This window comes from Ochlerotatus camptorhynchus, unplaced genomic scaffold (assembly GCF_037179485.1).
Source record: "Ochlerotatus camptorhynchus isolate MF236.1 unplaced genomic scaffold, CSIRO-AGI_Acam_v1.1 ptg000267l, whole genome shotgun sequence".
Lineage (NCBI taxonomy): Eukaryota > Metazoa > Arthropoda > Insecta > Diptera > Culicidae > Ochlerotatus > Ochlerotatus camptorhynchus.
Genome location: NW_027040757.1, coordinates 1,277,362 through 1,294,432, shown reverse-complemented (window position 1 = coordinate 1,294,432; position 17,071 = coordinate 1,277,362). Strand labels below are relative to the sequence as shown.

At 40.6% G+C, this 17,071-nt stretch overlaps 1 protein-coding gene across 1 annotated transcript in view; it reads right to left on the bottom strand.

The window, feature by feature from the left end:
• Positions 1-14,282, bottom strand: part of LOC135705437 (protein pygopus-like) — a 29,080-nt gene extending 14,798 nt beyond the window's left edge. Inside the window, exon 1 of the mRNA XM_065227178.1 lies at positions 13,476-14,282. The gene's annotated coding sequence lies outside the window, so the exon portion shown is untranslated. The remainder of the gene's footprint in view (positions 1-13,475) is intronic.
• Between the last annotated feature and the right edge of the window lie 2,789 nt (positions 14,283-17,071).

Sequence of the window (17,071 nt, the reverse complement as noted above, 5' to 3'; positions counted from 1 at the left end):
GAACTTCAGACCGATCATGGTACGGAACTTCTCCAGCTGAACTCTCGCCAAAGGCTTCCTGAGTATGTCTGCGATCATTGATTCCGTTGGACAGTGGCTGACTTCCATCACGCCAGTCGACATCAGTTCTCGCACAAAGTTGAACCGTGTATGAATGTGTTTGGTTCGTCGGCTCCCTCCTTCGGATGACAGCATGGCGATGCAGCTCTGGTTGTCCTCGTGCATCACCACTGGCCCATCGACGACCTCGCCTATGTCCTCCATTAGCTTCAACAGCCAGAGTAGCTCATAACTAGACTCGGATAGCGCAACGTACTCAGCTTCTGTAGACGACAGGCTGACACATTGCTGTTTCCTAGTGGCCCAGCTGATTGGACCACCTCCGAGTTTAAAAACGAACTCGGAATTTGATTTTCGATCCGATTTGTCACCAGCCCAGTCTGCATCCACAAATCCTTCGAGACCGCCGGTTCCGCCAAGCTCAAGCTTCAAGTCAGCTGTTGCTTTGAGGTACCGTAAAGTCCCCTTCGCCTCGGACCAATCCGCTTCGGTAGGTTAGCTCACCTTTCGTCCCAGAATAGACGCAGCAATCGCAATATCGGGTCTGGTGTACACCGCAACGTATAGCAAAGCACCGACCAGACTCTGGTAACGCTCGCCGGATGGCATACACTCCTCCTTCTTTTGCTTCACGTTTGGATCCATGGGTATTTTCGATGGCTTCGCTTGGCCCATGTCAAACGGTTCAGCAATCTTCCGGATGTAAGCTGATTGGTTCAACAAGAAACTGCCGGAACATGTTTGCTCCACCTGTATGCCGAGGTAGTTGGCGACATCCCCCAGGCACGTGAGCCTGAATCGTTTCGACAGGTAGTAGTAGATCCTCGACGTACAACAATATGAACGATAATTGATTATTGATGCGCCGAACGTAGAGGCACAACAAACACACCACCTCCTCAGATCCTACTTGATAGCCCATTGGTTGCTTCATGTAAATGGTCTCGGTGAGCTTTCCGTGCAGGTATGCTGATTTCACATCGATGTGCTTGACTTGCAGGGATCGACGAGCGACAATCGTCAACAGCGTTCGAAACGTAGTTTGTTTGGCTACTGGAGCAAAAACCTCGTCGTAGTCGGTGCCGAACTTCTGACTATAGCCCTGTGCTACGAGTCGTGCTTTGTAGCGGATCACTTGGCCCGACTCATCCAGCTTCTTCTTAAAGATCCATTTGCATCCGACTGGTTTTTGTTTCGATGGCAGCTTCACGATCCCTAATGTCGAGTTTTCTTGAAGGATTGCGAATTCCTCATCCATTGCCTTCTTCCACTCGTGGCGTTCCTGGCTGCGTATAACTTCATCATAGGTACGGGGTTCATCGTGCTGATTGGACACTAGGCGGGTGGTTTCTGGATACCGCAACGATAACACACCTTTGTTTTTACGACTGGACCGTCGTACATCCTCCGCTTCGTCCTCGGTGGCAGTGTCAAAATCCTCTCCGGCGCTGAAGTATCCATCAGAAAACCCTTCGAAATCGTCTTCATCGGATTCCGAAAGCTCTAACTCGAATTTATCGGCTGTAACAACGGGTTTCTCATCATCCTCAACGGAAATAGGTTTGAAAGGATAAAAAACGATACTTCCCTCATGAGGTCCGGTTTCCCGAACCTCATCTGCTGGAATGAACCTGGCATCTCGAGATACGGCGAGCTTGTTCGTCGCTAGATCCAGGAAACGGTAGCCCTTGTGCTGCTGCGAATAACCGACGAAGGTCATTTTCGTCGACTTTGGGTCCAATTTCGTACGCTTCTCTTTTGGCTTGTGATCCGAACAATCGAAGATGGGTGACGTCTGGTTTCTATCCAGTCCACAGTTTGTATGGCGTTTCCGGCACGGCACTTGACGGCAAACGCCGTGTTTACTGCTTCGCCCCAGTATTGCTTTGGCGTTCTGCTGGGGCGGGTGGCTGGTACTAAACTGCTGCCGAATGCCCTCTTGACGACAAAAATTCTCTAGCTGCTGATTCTTGAACTCACCACCTTGGTCCGATCGAATTACTTTCGGTGACCTGCAGAACGTTGTCTTCATCTCCTCATTTTTTCTTCAAAAAATACACCAGCGAGTACCGCGTGAAGTCATCGGTAATCGTTATGAAGTACCGACAGAACACTGCCGAACGCGACTAATGTCGTTTTCGTTTTTGCGGTGTAGCTACACCGGTGCTACACTGCCGAACACCGAAAAAAATTAGGGTGTAGCTATCGGTCGCACCTTTGCTAACAAAGAAGTGATGATGAACTGTCAATGACTCGCACTTATTGCTGCTTACACTACACCGGTGTAGTGTAGTAAAAACGAAAACGACATAACTTACGCACGGCGGAAAAAAAATCACTTTGTTTATCGGTTGCTATGGTAACTTGCTGGGCCCATAACCTCTTGGGAGAAATGGAGCAAAGTAAAATAGCGTCTAGTCCGTAAGAGCGCCGACAAAAGAAGAACGAATTTTATTCAAATAACTCATGGCTAACTTAGACCTATACGCCTTTTTAATGCACCACCAACGTAGAGTGCGCCACGCGAGTTCGAGAAGAAACGTCAACCAAACCGTTTGTTTACATCAGAATAAGTATTTTCCCCAACGCAAATAACAGCATTTTTCATTCAAAATCTTGCCAATTTCCATCGGTAATTGTCTTATTGTACGATTTTCCACAAATCTGAACTGATTTGCACCTTAACTATTCACACACAAGAAATCCGGAAGATCGTAACCACTAAGGCACTTTTCTAATTTTCCATTTTTCTCAACAAAAATATTCCTGAACACCAGCAGGATATTTTCAAAACCGTTACAGAATTAAATTTTTCAACTGTAGATTAAGTTTTGCAGCATCTCAGATGAATCAATTTATCAGGAAAAGTAAAAAAAGTGTTCCGCTTCCTATCTCTCAAGGCAAAAATTTATGCTCACAACACTCTTTTTGACGTTCTCCTATTCACCACCAGAGGTTGAATCGATCGTTTAGTTTCTATTAAAAAGGCCTATATTATTTCTACACTGCAGCTCTTCACGTTGCTAAATGCACCGCTTCACCAACACCCAACACTCTTTTCGACGTTTTTCTATTCACCAGCAGAGGTTGAATCGATCGCTTTGTTTCTATTAAAATGGCATATAGCATACAATATCATCATTCGAACAAACAATCTTAGGCTGTGTTCCATCCATCATTTTGGTTAAATTTCACTTAAATTTGACAGATGGAAAATTTTCAAACAAACCTGCTATTGCGCCACTCTTATTTCTGACAGACCAGGATTTAATGTTGACAAACACCTTCTTGAAAATCGAAAGATCATCAACAGAGAAATTTTCGAACGTTATAATTTATTTTCCAAGTGTCAAATGTATGTGAAAGTTCACCAAATACACCTTAGGCCGATCGCAATGCTGTTGTATTTTATATGGACTGTTTCAATTTGAAACTAGAGCAGAAACGCACCCGTCGCAATGCTAAGTAGCAGTTTCATTATTCTAGCACTGTTTTGAACCAGATTTGCATCTGCTCGACTAATCTGTTCTATTTCTGAGCTGGTTTGAAACTCGAATGGAACTCTGTTTAAAATGTATTTGGTGAGCTTCATATAGTGAAAGCCACTAGCCCTTATTTACTGCCGTGACAGATGTAATTGTAATCATTTAAAAAACAGAAGAAGAACGAGCTGTGAACCATTTGCCTAGTTAAATTTAACTCGAAGCTAAAAGTGACATTCCGGAAGTTTTTTTTCATGTTCGAAAATTTCGTGCAAAACTCAGCCACGGTTGTCAAAATCAACTTCTTGTCCGTCAGAAATAACCATGCTCGGATAGCAGGGTTAATCAATAACTTCCCATCTGTCAAATTGTAACCCAAAGATTATAACCAGAATACTGTTTATTTTATACAGGATAGTGATAATGATTCTCTGTTGTTACCAATTGTAGGAGAAAACGATACTTTGCAATTCATCTTTGATAAAATCAGCCACTTGGGACTTCATCAAATTAACCATGTTCGTAACCAGCTCAATTCCTATTTGGATCTTATGTTTACTAATTGTACAGAAGATTTTTGTATTGTAGAAGCAGCAGTTCCATTATGGAAGAATGAAAAATTTCATACGGCTATTGAATACTCAGTGTTCACAGACTCGCATCGGTCACGCCCAAGCGTTGTTGATTTTGAATTAGTTTATGATTTTAAAAATGCAAATTTTCCTGAATTTAATAACAGACTGAATAACATAAGTTGGCAAAACCTTTTAAAAGATGAAAACAACATGGACAAGGCTGTTGACATATTTTATACTAACTTATACAATATTATTGAAGAATTCGTTCCTAAAAGACAAAAGAGAATAGTGAACAGTACCAAATATCCTGTGTGGTATACACAAGAAATCAGAAATATTAAAAACAGGAAGCAAAAAGCACACAAGGCGTATAAAAAGTTTAAAACGTCACAAAATTTAGAAAAATACGTTGAAATTTGCGGAGCACTTGAGGCAGAAATATCGTCAGCATATGAGAATTACAATTCAAGAGTAGAGAACAATATAAAATCAGATCCCAAAACGTTCTTTAACTTCGCGAACGAAAAAATGAAGTCATGTACATTCCCATCACGCATGCAGTTTGAAGAGTGTGATAGCACTGATAGTGAGGATATTTGTAACCTATTTGCTCGTTTTTTCCAAAACACATATAAGAAATCCAGTAATGCTCTCGATTTGAACTATTTTTCTTACCTACATGAAGGGGAAAATGACGTATCAGTTAAAAATATCACTGTTAAAGAATTTTTTATGACTTTTGAAAGTCTCGATGCTGGCAAAGGACCTGGTCCTGATGAAATACCTCCATTTTTATTGAAAAAAATAGCAACAAGTTTTGTTAAACCATTGTTTTGGCTTTACAATTTATCTCTCAAAACAGGTGATTTTCCAAAAATTTGGAAGAAATCATTTTTAGTTCCAATATTTAAATATTTATACCAGGTTAAGCATCGCATTTCAAATAATCAACATGGTTTTTTTAAAGGTCGGTCAACGTCTACTAATCTGTTGGAATTTGTAAACTTTTCTATTGAAGCAATGGATAGAGGTAATACCGTTGAAACCTTATACACTGACTTTAGTAAGGCCTTTGACAGAGTAGACATTCCCTTACTTCTTTTTAAATTAAAACGTTTAGGTATGACAAGTACACTTTTAAAATGGATTGGATCATACTTGACAGAAAGAACACAGATGGTCCGCTTTAAAGGAAAAATATCTTCGCCAGTTAATGTTACCTCGGGAGTTCCACAGGGATCTCATTTAGGTCCTTTATTATTTATTTTATTTGTGGATGACGTGAAGTTTGTGTTAAATCGTTTAAATGTTCATATATGCTGACGATATGAAACTGTACATGGAAATCTTTGACAATTCTGATTTGCTACATTTTAAAAATGAAATTGATGTTTTCTACAACTGGTGCGTTAAAAGTCTGCTGGATATTAATGTTAAAAAATGCAATATTATATCATATTCCAGAAAAAACACTACTCTAGATTTTACATGTACTCTAGGAAACCAGCTGGTTGTAAGGTGCGATAAAATTAGGGACTTAGGAGTAATTCTTGACTCGAAGTTGACATTTGTAGATCATGTGAATACCACAATTCACAAAGCAAATAATATGTTGGGATTCATAAAAAGATTTAGTTATCATTTTAAAGACCCATATACCATCAAAACACTTTATATAGCTTACGTGAGATCAATTCTCGAATACTGCAGTGTGGTTTGGGCTCCATACCATGAAACTTATATAAATCGTATGGAATCAGTTCAAAAACAGTTTTTGTTATTTGCTCTTAGGAAACTAGGCTGGACCTCTTTTCCCCTTCCTTCTTATGAGTCCCGTTGCATGTTGATAAACATTGAAACACTTAAGAAACGAAGAGAAATTTCCATGATTTCCTTTGTCAATGATATTATCTCACAACGCGTAAATTCAGAAAAAATATTAGCAAGATTAAATTTTTACGTACCATCACGCATGTTAAGAACTCGAAATGTATTTCAACTGTCACCTCACAGAACGAATTATGGTAAAAATGGACCAATTAATAGAATGATGAGAGTGTATAATAATTATTGTGAGCATATAGATCTAACGATGTCTAAAGATACAGTAAGGAGAACACTAACTGCTAGGATTTCATCTCGTTAAGTTTAAAACAATTTTTATTTTTTTAGATATTTGTATATGCAGTCTACATTTGCTGACAATTTCAAATAAAGCGTATGTTTTAAAATAGCATGTAAGGCAACAGCACTATTGTAAAACGGTCTACACTGATTGACGACAAATAAATAAAATAAAAGTTGGAAGGGTTGTATACTAGATACGACCGCAGGGTTGGCGTTGGATAACGTCTGTTATGTGTTGTACTTAATTGTGTATATTATATTTTAGGAATATTCCTTAATAACTCTTTTGCAAAAGTTTGGTGGCCCTGAAAAGGGCCGTTTTGTAGGGCTGATGTTGTTGGGTTTGCTCTGTCGCCCTGGAGGAGCTTTGGAATGATGTTGGTAGTTCGAAGACAGACAGCATCTCCCCTTCCAGCGTTCCCACACCCCAGTATAGTCCCCAAATTTAAGTGTAACTGTGATATTCTGGAAAAAAATTGTCTTCAAAACTAACTCTTTGTCGAATTATTGGTGGCCCTGAAAAGGGCCGTTTTGGTTGTGGTTTTGGAATGATGGTTATGCCGAGCATGGGTACCGGATGGCGATGGCGATTTTGATGAGCGGTTTGCATGCCGGGGGCTTTGCTTCAACCACGAGTGCGGTGAACTCCGGGTAAATATTATTACCAATCAGTAGAACAGCGCTAGGTGGTATGATGAACCGGGAAATCCACTCGAGATGTCGAGAGGGTAGATGGTTGTTTTGGAGGTTGTGATGAGGACGATTTTGGAACGGAACGGGTTGTGCTCGATGATGCATTGTTCTTCTTCACACAGTCTGTGAAGACGAGTTCGATTCTGAAATAAGTTTTGTAGAAATGCAATAAAAATGGAATCTATGGCTCTGCGAAGATTCAACTTTCGATATTCAAGTGTCGGAAAGGCATTAGAAAATTAATCGTTAAACTCTTTCTTGATAATGTGGTGGCCATTTTTCCAACGCGCTCGGCGTAGTTGCCCTTGCGGAGCAGACGGTGAATACGACCGACTGAGAACTGCAGCAGCTGGGCATTCCATGACGGCGGCCCAGTATACCGGAGCACTGGCACCAACGCACTCGGCGTAGTTGCCCTTTCGCCCCCAGGCTCTGCTGCCGTTGCTCTGCTTCCGCTGCTCTGGTACTGCTGCTCTGCTGCTGGGTCGACGATCGGATAGACAATGATGGAACGGGTGACCTTGTTGGACGCTAATATAGTAGAACAGAAAATATCAGAGGTGTCAGATACTCGCATCTGATGTCTCGGTTGGAGAAAGTATAAAAATATAAAAAAAATCAATCGATTTTCACCATCTTTAGACAATGGTTTACTTTTAACCATTTTTCAATAGTTTACAGAATGAAATCAATAGTTTTGAAACATTCAGCAAATTGCTAGAAATATTTCCAATCGATTGATGCCATTATCTCGTAAATATATCGAGAGACGGTTGAGTTATTATCGTTCAAAATCTTTTAATTTTTCGTAACGCATCCAAAATGACTGTTTTCTATTTTGTACCCCCGTTTGTTGCCGAAAGACGTTATCCAACGTCAATAAAAAACAGCCAAATGGTGCAGTACACTGAACAAAATCACCCTCCATTTATAGAATGAAACATCATTCAGTTGCATCCATTTTCAATGTTTCTGAAAACCGTATGACAAAATCAGTCGGATGATTTTCTATTCGGAAACATGTGATGCTCTTTTTTTATTGCCCTAATAAACGTGTACCATATACTGACGATATCTTAGATGGTGCGACCATACCACATAAAATTGGGATGATATCCCGAATTGGTGGTTAGGCGCATCTTATGGTTATTGTTTATGCGGGTGGTGAATGAATATTGACATGTTTTTGTAAGTATTTCTTTAACAATAAATATGTTACATATAATGAAAAACATTCAGTATGGAAACGAATGGAATATCATTTGAGATAGTTCCATAACTAAAATCATTTGATTTCAACTATAAAATCTTTTATAACCGCAAAAAATGGCAAAGTTGTTATACATTTTCAAATGCCTTAAGGGAATTGAAATGCTCAGATGTCAGTATACCGTATCATTTTGCTAGCCCACATGCATTTAATGTTCAAGAATGTCAGCATTCGGAACCGTCAGCGCTACTGGATCATCCAGAACGTCGTGGTCGACCAATTATACTAACGAGACCAGAAGATAAGTTTCCTTCCAGATGCACGTGCACGATGAGACTATTGAAGTTTTCCTATTATTTCCCAGGCCCCATAGCAACCTACGGATACGTTTCCCAAGAGTCTGAGCAATCGCTCCTGTAATGACATCAATGACAACTCCTGTCAACGACGCCAACATCAATCTGCTGTATAAAAACATCTTTGCCCTTCAATTGGCTCTACCTCGTCATCATCATTCGTCTCTCAAGGACCCGCCAGCTCAGTTTAAATCACAACTTGTATATAATATAATCATAAATAAATTGTAAAATGACTTGATGTTGTACATCTGATTTTAACCTGAAAATCGATCATATAATTTCAATTTAATAATTAGTTGAAAATAATACGATTATCCTATGATTTTATGTTTGATTTATGTCTACTTTGGTTTTCGCAAATCGATCTAAAAACCAGTGGCGTCGCCCTAACCTCAAACTACCTGTTCAACAACTCAGTACCAACATTTCAAAGGGGCGTAATTGCATTTGTAAACAATGGCTTTAGCCGTCGATTTCTCGCAAATAAAAGCTCACTCATGAAAATTAATCACACCAACAGGAAGAGGAATGTTTCCTCTACAAGCTAGCATTGTTAATTTGGAGGAGTGTGCTTTAATTTGCGAGAAATCAACGGCTAAAGCCATTGTTTACAAAAGCAATTACGCCCCTTTGAAATGTTGGCACTGAACTCTCAAAACGTAAACAAACAAAACAATATTGGTTCCAATGGATGCAAATCAGTGAAATTAGAAGACCCTATGCCTTTTGAAACTGATTTGAATGTTAACATGACCCTAAATAACGTTTTCAAAGTTGTTGAACAGGTAAAAAGTGAGGTTACGAGACGCCACTGCTAAAAACATTCATTATATGGATGATTGTCATTTGATTTGTTCATATTCCAACAGATGATAAATCGAACGAAAATCCTCTCAAATTCATCTGATAATAGTTATAGGGCTTGAGTGAGGCAATAACCAGGGGTAAGTCACTCAGCACATTGTGCCGAAATTAGATTCAGTACAGCTTGGGCACATACATCGTTATTGTTATTGTTCGCTTATTTATTTGCAGTTGAAGAAAAGTTATATTTTAATAAACGAAAGTATTCAAAATTTAGGAATATATTAAAACTTGGAGTCTGCCAGTAATGTCTTTCTTTGCTAGCAGCTGTCAACATTTTCAGTGCAGTGTGATTCCTGCGATTCCAGTTTTCGATCTGAGGCTCGAAAGACTGTGAAGTTCCAGACGGTATCAGGTATGGTTATAAATTGTAAATCGGATGCAGTGTAATCGCAGTCGTTCCGAAACAGAGATACAGCCAATTGCAGCTTGCTAAAAATAAAAATAGATTATATGGAGATCCCAAGGATGACTTTATGGAAATGCATGGATCTTCACAGAATTTCGTGAAAGCGCTTGCGTCTTTTACAGTAAATATATATTCTCTCATGTGATTCCAGACTGCTTAGAAATTATTCCAAAGATCTTCAGGTGTTCTAAGTTCTCCATGAAGTCCAATTTATATTTTTTTCAAAGGTTCGAGTATCTCGTCGTTAAGGTAAAAATCAACGATCTCAACATTGGAATCGTCACCATCTACAATCCCTCCGTCTCGAACCCGCATTTTGCACGAGAGTACGAGATGCTCCTTTTCGATGTCCAGGATTTTGCCTTCGACCGAATCTTCGTTGCCGGAGACTTTAACATCAACGTCACTGCTCAACAGTCATCAGGAAATCTGAGATCGCTCATCCGTATTCACATTGCCTTCCACCTTACCATCCTACCAACACCACCCACAAGAATAGCAGAAAGAAGTTCAACGACAATCGATCTACTCATCACAGACAGTCCTGAATCTATACGTACAGCTAAGACAAAATCCTCGAGCCTCTCAGATCATGAGATCATCTTCCTGATCTCCGACGTTAAAGTTAGAAAAGCAGCATCCAGCGTATTATGGTCAGAAATTTCCGTAATGTTGATGTTGTTGCACTTCAGGCAAACTTCCAAACAATGGACTTCAGAGAGGCACTCAACACCGACGACGTTAACACTAAAGCACAGACAATAACAACCAAACTGCAAAACCTAATGGACACACATGCTCCTGAACTTGAAATTGTTGTAAAAGATGCACGTACGCCATGGTTTACAACAGAAATTGAAAGGGCCATTGCCGTGAGAGACCTAGCACACGCACTCTACACGCGAAATCCCAACAGGAGAAGGAACGACAATCAGTGGAACGACTTCGTACGAAAACGCAGTAAGGCAGCATCGTTGATCTCAGCAGCAAAGAAGCGATACGGGGAAACGCATTTTGCACACAACCTCCCTGCAAAAAAGCTTTGGAGCAACCTCCGGTGTGAGGGTGTGCATAACAACACCAAGAAGAACGTTGCCGCTGAACATGCTGATCCTGATGAGATGAACCGTTTCTTCTGCGAGGGACATCGACTGCTTGTGACTGACAATAGAGCAGAAGTTGAACCGGCGCACCGTACCGCTAGGGACCGTGGTGGGATGCAGTTCGAATTCCGAAGGACTACAGCCAACGAAGTGTAACGCAAGATTATGGAAGTTCAAACCAATGCTGCAGGTTCAGATGGAATCCCTATCTAATTCGTTAAGATGTTGGTCCCGTTTGTACTGCCTGTACTGGTTCACCTGTACAATGCGGTGATTGATGCCAGATCGTTCCCTGCCGTCTGGAAAAAAGGTCTCATCACGCCCATACCAAAGGTAACAAATCAGACTGAACCTAAACACTTTCGGCCAATTAGTGTTCTCCCTGCCATCTCCAAGATTCTCGAGAAGATTCTGCTCGACCAAATTGTTGGGCACGTGGAAGCGGACGATCGCAGGTTGCTTGCATCGAACCAATCAGGATACAGAAAGGGCCATAGCACAACAACAGCTTTGGCAAAAGTGACGCACGATATTTATGACCATTTCGACAACGAGCAGTGTACAGTTATGGTCCTGGTTGACTTCTCGTTGGCCTTCAACTGTGTTGATCATCGCAAATTACAGAGAAAACTTCGAGAGGAATTTTCTTTCACCTTATCTCTTCTTTCCTCGATCATCGCACTCAGGCGGTACGGATAGGAAATGTGATGTCCTCCCAGAGATCAGTGATAGATGGTACACCCCAGGGCTCGTGCTTGAGCGCTTTGCTATTTAGCCTCTACATCAATAGCCTTTCCCGTGGACTGAGATGCAGTTATCAGCTCTACGCTGATGACCTACAGATCTACATTTCTGGTGCCATCCAAAACGTAGACCAACTCGTCGAAGCCATAAACAACGATCTGGAAAGCATAGAGCGATGGGCCAGGCAGAACTCTCTTTTCCCCAACCCGAAGAAGACGCAAGCAATTATTTTTTGCAAAGAAGGAGCGGTAGCACCAACCACTAACATCGTTTTCTGCGGAGAACACATTATTTTGTCTGACAACGTAGTGAATCTTGGTCTAAGGATGGATCGCAACCTGAAGTGGAATGGACATGTGAACGACATAACGGCCAAAGTTTTTGGAACGTTGCGGACACTCCGAAGATTCGCTCCAGTTTTGTCAGTTCAAACCCGAATAAAGCTGGTGCAAGCAGTGGTCGTGCCGTTTTTCACCTACTGTGACGTCACTTACTATCCTGGACTGTCATCAGCGCTCCGTGATCAACTAAACCGTTGTTTCAAGGCAGCAGTTCGCTTTGTCTATGGCCTCAGACGCAGAGAATCCACTGCTGCTGTAAGGAACTCTATTTTGGGACACGACCTGGACACAAATTACCGGAATAGAATCAGCTGTTTTATTCGTCAAGGGTACGCAGGAACTTTCCCACCTTATCTGCAGCAACACCTGAGAAGAGGACAGCTTGAGCGGGCCCGCTGCTTTGCGATTCCCCATCACACCACATCGAAGAAAAAGAGTGTGATGATCGCAGGTGCAATCATCTGGAACCAGCTCCCTCTAGCAACACGACGACAGACAACGATCAGCGCATTCAAGACAGCGCTCTCAACAGGATCTCAAACCTAGTTTAAGAATTACATACCTACTAAGAAAGCTACTTCCACTAATAACTTATTGTTATCCTTTAGTTAAAAATCAAATGTTGTGTTTTCCTTGACCTGAGCAATGGTGTAACCGACAGGCTAACGTTACGATAATAAATTACAATTACATATACAATTACAAAAAAAAGACTTCAGGTTAATCAAGTATCTTCTGAATCTGAATATCTTCAACTAACCAAAAAATTAAATCACATTTATTAGTTGTTCTCTCGTGATACCAGATTACCCACAAATTATTCCGAAGTCCATTAGGTGATCAGAGATCCCCATAATAACCTCAGGATACTCAGAGTTGGTTGGAAATGCTAACATGAAGCTTTAGTGTGATGATTTATTAGCTAGAGAATGATCTTTAGAAGAGGGTAGGTGGATAGTTCCGTTAGAGTACGGCAGTATGAAAATTGAATAGAAGTTGAAAATGAGCGAAGGGCCATTAATGCGACAGTTTTTCAAGATAGACGCACATTTTTGCCTAACCCGTACGATGTACGCGGGGACTTGAAGTATGTCTCCAAGTCCACAGGATACTCTTTCAAGACTTCGGGTTGATTAAATATCATTCTGAAAACATCCAACAATCCAATCACATCTCTCATATGATACCAGGCAGCTCAGAAATTATTCCAAAGATCTTCGTTCGTTTTAAGATTTCTATACAAGCGGCGCCGGTGGTGTAGTGATCACCCCTCTCACCCCAAAAGGCTTGGAAATAAATAAATAAATAAAAAACAATTTGCAGCTCGAAACATTATAAAAAATAATAACCTTTAGCTTAAAAAACTAACAATCTGGCGACACGGCCGCAAAGCTAACCTAACATTTTGGTGAATGTTCGAAAAATAGAGACCCATTTCCCAATGATAAAAAAAAATGAATATGCCCTAATTGAACCGCAATTAAATTTCTCCCACAGCTACTTACAAATGCATTCCTGGAGGTTTTGGCATTGCGTATCACGTCCAGCATTCCGGTTGCCTAGTCCCACATCCCGGAAGCGCTCCACTGGCCAGTACTCCTTGCTAGTCTTGTATCCCAGAGGAGTCCTTAATGCTGCTGCCTAGTGCTATCTCCCTTGCACTCACTTTCGAACACTCAAATACTCCAAATGGATCGAGCCAAAGCTCTTGTTCGCTGGTACACCACAGAGCAGCAGCTAGCAGCACCAGGCTTCTTCTTCCCGTTCGTCGTATCCCAGGATTCCTCGATCAAAACATCACGACAGGAATGCTCCGAATGGTACCACCCCCCTGAAAGACGGATGCACCGCCTTCCCGGGTGAATCTTCCAACGGCACTTCCTTCACAGACAGTACCTCCCGTTGCGCCGTCCAATCCGGAACAAAACAAGAGAATATTATTCTTTTTCCCACTTTTTGGCTATACTCTTTCGGGGTGCTTTCGGATATTGTATTGGTATTGTAGTATGCTGCTACTCTTTTCCTCCTATGCACACACTGAACGTCTGGTACTCCGCGATGGAGACGGCAGAGGACGACACACACGCACCGCGCGAACGAACGGGGAACTGAGTTTTACACCGACGGAAAACTTGCCAGGTTCAGCGCGTTTCCGAGCCCGGCGACCGGAAAAACATTCCTCCGGCACTAGTCTCGCGCTTGGCAACTATTCTGCCCGGCAAAATACACTATTTCCACTGGAAAAATCGCTTTCTACGCGCGGGACACTCGCTTGCGGACTCAACACACAAAATAATCGTAAACTTGAGTTTTTTTTTCGAACTATAGTCTTTTCCACTTTCGGAGCTCCGATCATCGCTGCTGAGGTTCGCTTGTCGAGCGAGACATTTCGTGCGGAGAAAATAGCATTTTCAGTTCAGTGGTGTCGGGTGTGCGTCCTGGGTTGTTCGATTGTGTCAGGGGGTGCGCAGATTTGATTTATTTCATGAAAGTGGAGGCAGCACTAGACCGAAGGGCGCTACACTCTAAGCTTCGATTACCTAAAATTATCGGTATTTTTACCGATAAAAATCGTTACTTTTTACTTTAAATAGGATATTACAAGGCATTAGAGTGCAATCGGACTAGCGACCTAATAGAAGAGGAGACAGTACGGGGCGAAAACGAACCACTTTTCTGTCAAACGCAAACCAGCTTCTCATTGGCCGATTTGAAGTACGTACACTAATAATCAAAGTTGGCACTCATGGAGAATAGAAGAACTACACTGAAACAAATCGACATGTACCGTTTATCGGATCCATCTTATAACATAGCAATGTCAGCAGATTTATTCATTCTATGTGATGATTTATAGATTCCATCGGATTATCACTTAAAAACTATGACTGCGATATGGAATGATTTCTATTGTAATTTCACATACTTGATAAAACTTTGCTTCGAACGTGGTTAGCGATAGGTAAGATGTATATGAATAGTGTCTGATATATTTTATGGTGAAAATCTGGTGATATGTAACGGGTGGGAACAGACATCTAGAAACTTTAGAGATGAATTAGCCTAAGGCTAAAAATCTCTTTAATAAAGCCTTAAAAAAAAATCTAGAAACTAATGGAAAATCATAAAAGTTTGCACTATGAGAAAATCCAGTAAAATATACCTGTTTTCATGATGAATATTGCTCACTAAAAGATATATCTTATAAGATAATCATGCATATTTTATTGGAGTTGCTTTTAACGATGTTTGACGTTTGTTAATATGTCGCGTGTAAACAGACATGTAGAAACTATTGGACTGTCATTTAACTTTGCAGTATAGGAAAACATGTATATCTCATGGCAATAGCTTCCTTTGATGTTTGAGGTTTAAAGATTGTAAATAGATCTATCTCAATCATTATATAGTCATATAGATTTGCCTTTTATGAAATCCAACAGCAAATATTTGTTTTGACATGGTTTTCTGGGATGAATATTGCTCCCAATAAAATACATCTTACATGATTTTGCTTTATAAATTATTGAAACAATTTTCAACGATGTTATCGTACACTCATTAAAATTATTAGTCGAACTAAATATTGCTAACAACAATGATACTGTATTGAATAATCTTTGTTTGTTATTGTTCCATAAGATAAGGGGTTCCGGAAAAGAATGAATTGAGATTGAAAAAAAAAAATGATTCTACTGCAATGTTTACTTTGCTAAGATTCTAATTGTCTGAGACCCCCTTCACTCTTTGGAATTTATAGAGACAGATAACAGCGCCAATAGGTTTGTGACGATACAACGTTGAACTGCAGCGTTGAAAGAAAACATGCACACCAACATCTATGCATGTACGAACCCACACCATTGAGCGGAGGGTACAGTGCAAATCAAAACACGAAGCGGTGTCATCACTCATCGTCATCTCTCAGCTCTGGCAGCTTCAGTTTGCGATTTCGGTGGCGTTGACAAATACCTTCTTTTTAAAATAGGAAAGTAATCATTATTCCAACGTAGTTTTTGAATAGAATGCGTGCAGCGTTGGCCAAGGAAGATGGCATATTTTATTACAAAGCAATGATTTCAATACGTTGCGTTTTTCGAAGCATACTTCTATGCTTATAAAGGTTATGTTGAGCAACAGATTCACAAATCATCAATTTTCGATTACTTTTTCGAAGGGACGTATCTGCTATTGTAAACAATGCATCTTACTGATACCGGTGGTGATATTGGAAACTCGTTCACTTGAAAGCAAAACATATTACAAGCCCAGCTTGGATGTGTCCTTGTATTCTCAAGCGTTTCTGTTGCGAATAACGTGGTAATGATTGAAAATCGATACAATCGTAACAAAGTGAGAATTTTGCTATCGAAATATAATGATGATGACATCGATCATCTTCTTCCCTCGGCTGGCATCTGTCATACTGACACCTGTCATTTATTGAGCGATTGAGCCCTGGTGGTGAAGTTATCGGGGGACTCCCCCACAGTTTCAATGTGCACTCACTAGATGTCACTGCGATCACATAAAGGTGGTGTATCCATTGCCTTGTACGAGGAATTGATTAATGGGATATCTTGTTAGTTAAATATCTTTGGTTTATACCTATAACATCTACGTTGATTCAAACTAATAGTACGTTCAGACTACAGAGTTATAACATGTTATAGCGCTATCTTGATGGTGGTTTCTGTGTTGCAATTATTTGACAACCGTTATAACATGTTATAACTCTCCAGTCTGGACAGCGTTTTAGGCCCAAGCGCAATGACAGCGGAAGCGGAACGGCAGCGGCAGCGGAAAAGCCCGATCTGAGTAAGCCTACTTGTGGGAATTGTTCACGATTGACGGTCCGAGGAACTCCTCAGGATGTGCATTTCACGACGTTACTGTGCATAGAGCGCGAATATCCTCCCCTTTCGCTGAATTGGATGGATATGCGAATTGCAATGCCAATACATTTTATGCTGAATCATGTTTTATTGAAGTATACATTTCTACTAACTACTTTATACACATGTAAGTGATTTGCACCTGGTTGGAACTTAAAACAAACTTGTGCAAAGCACGTACCTTTAATTTCTATATAAATACAAAT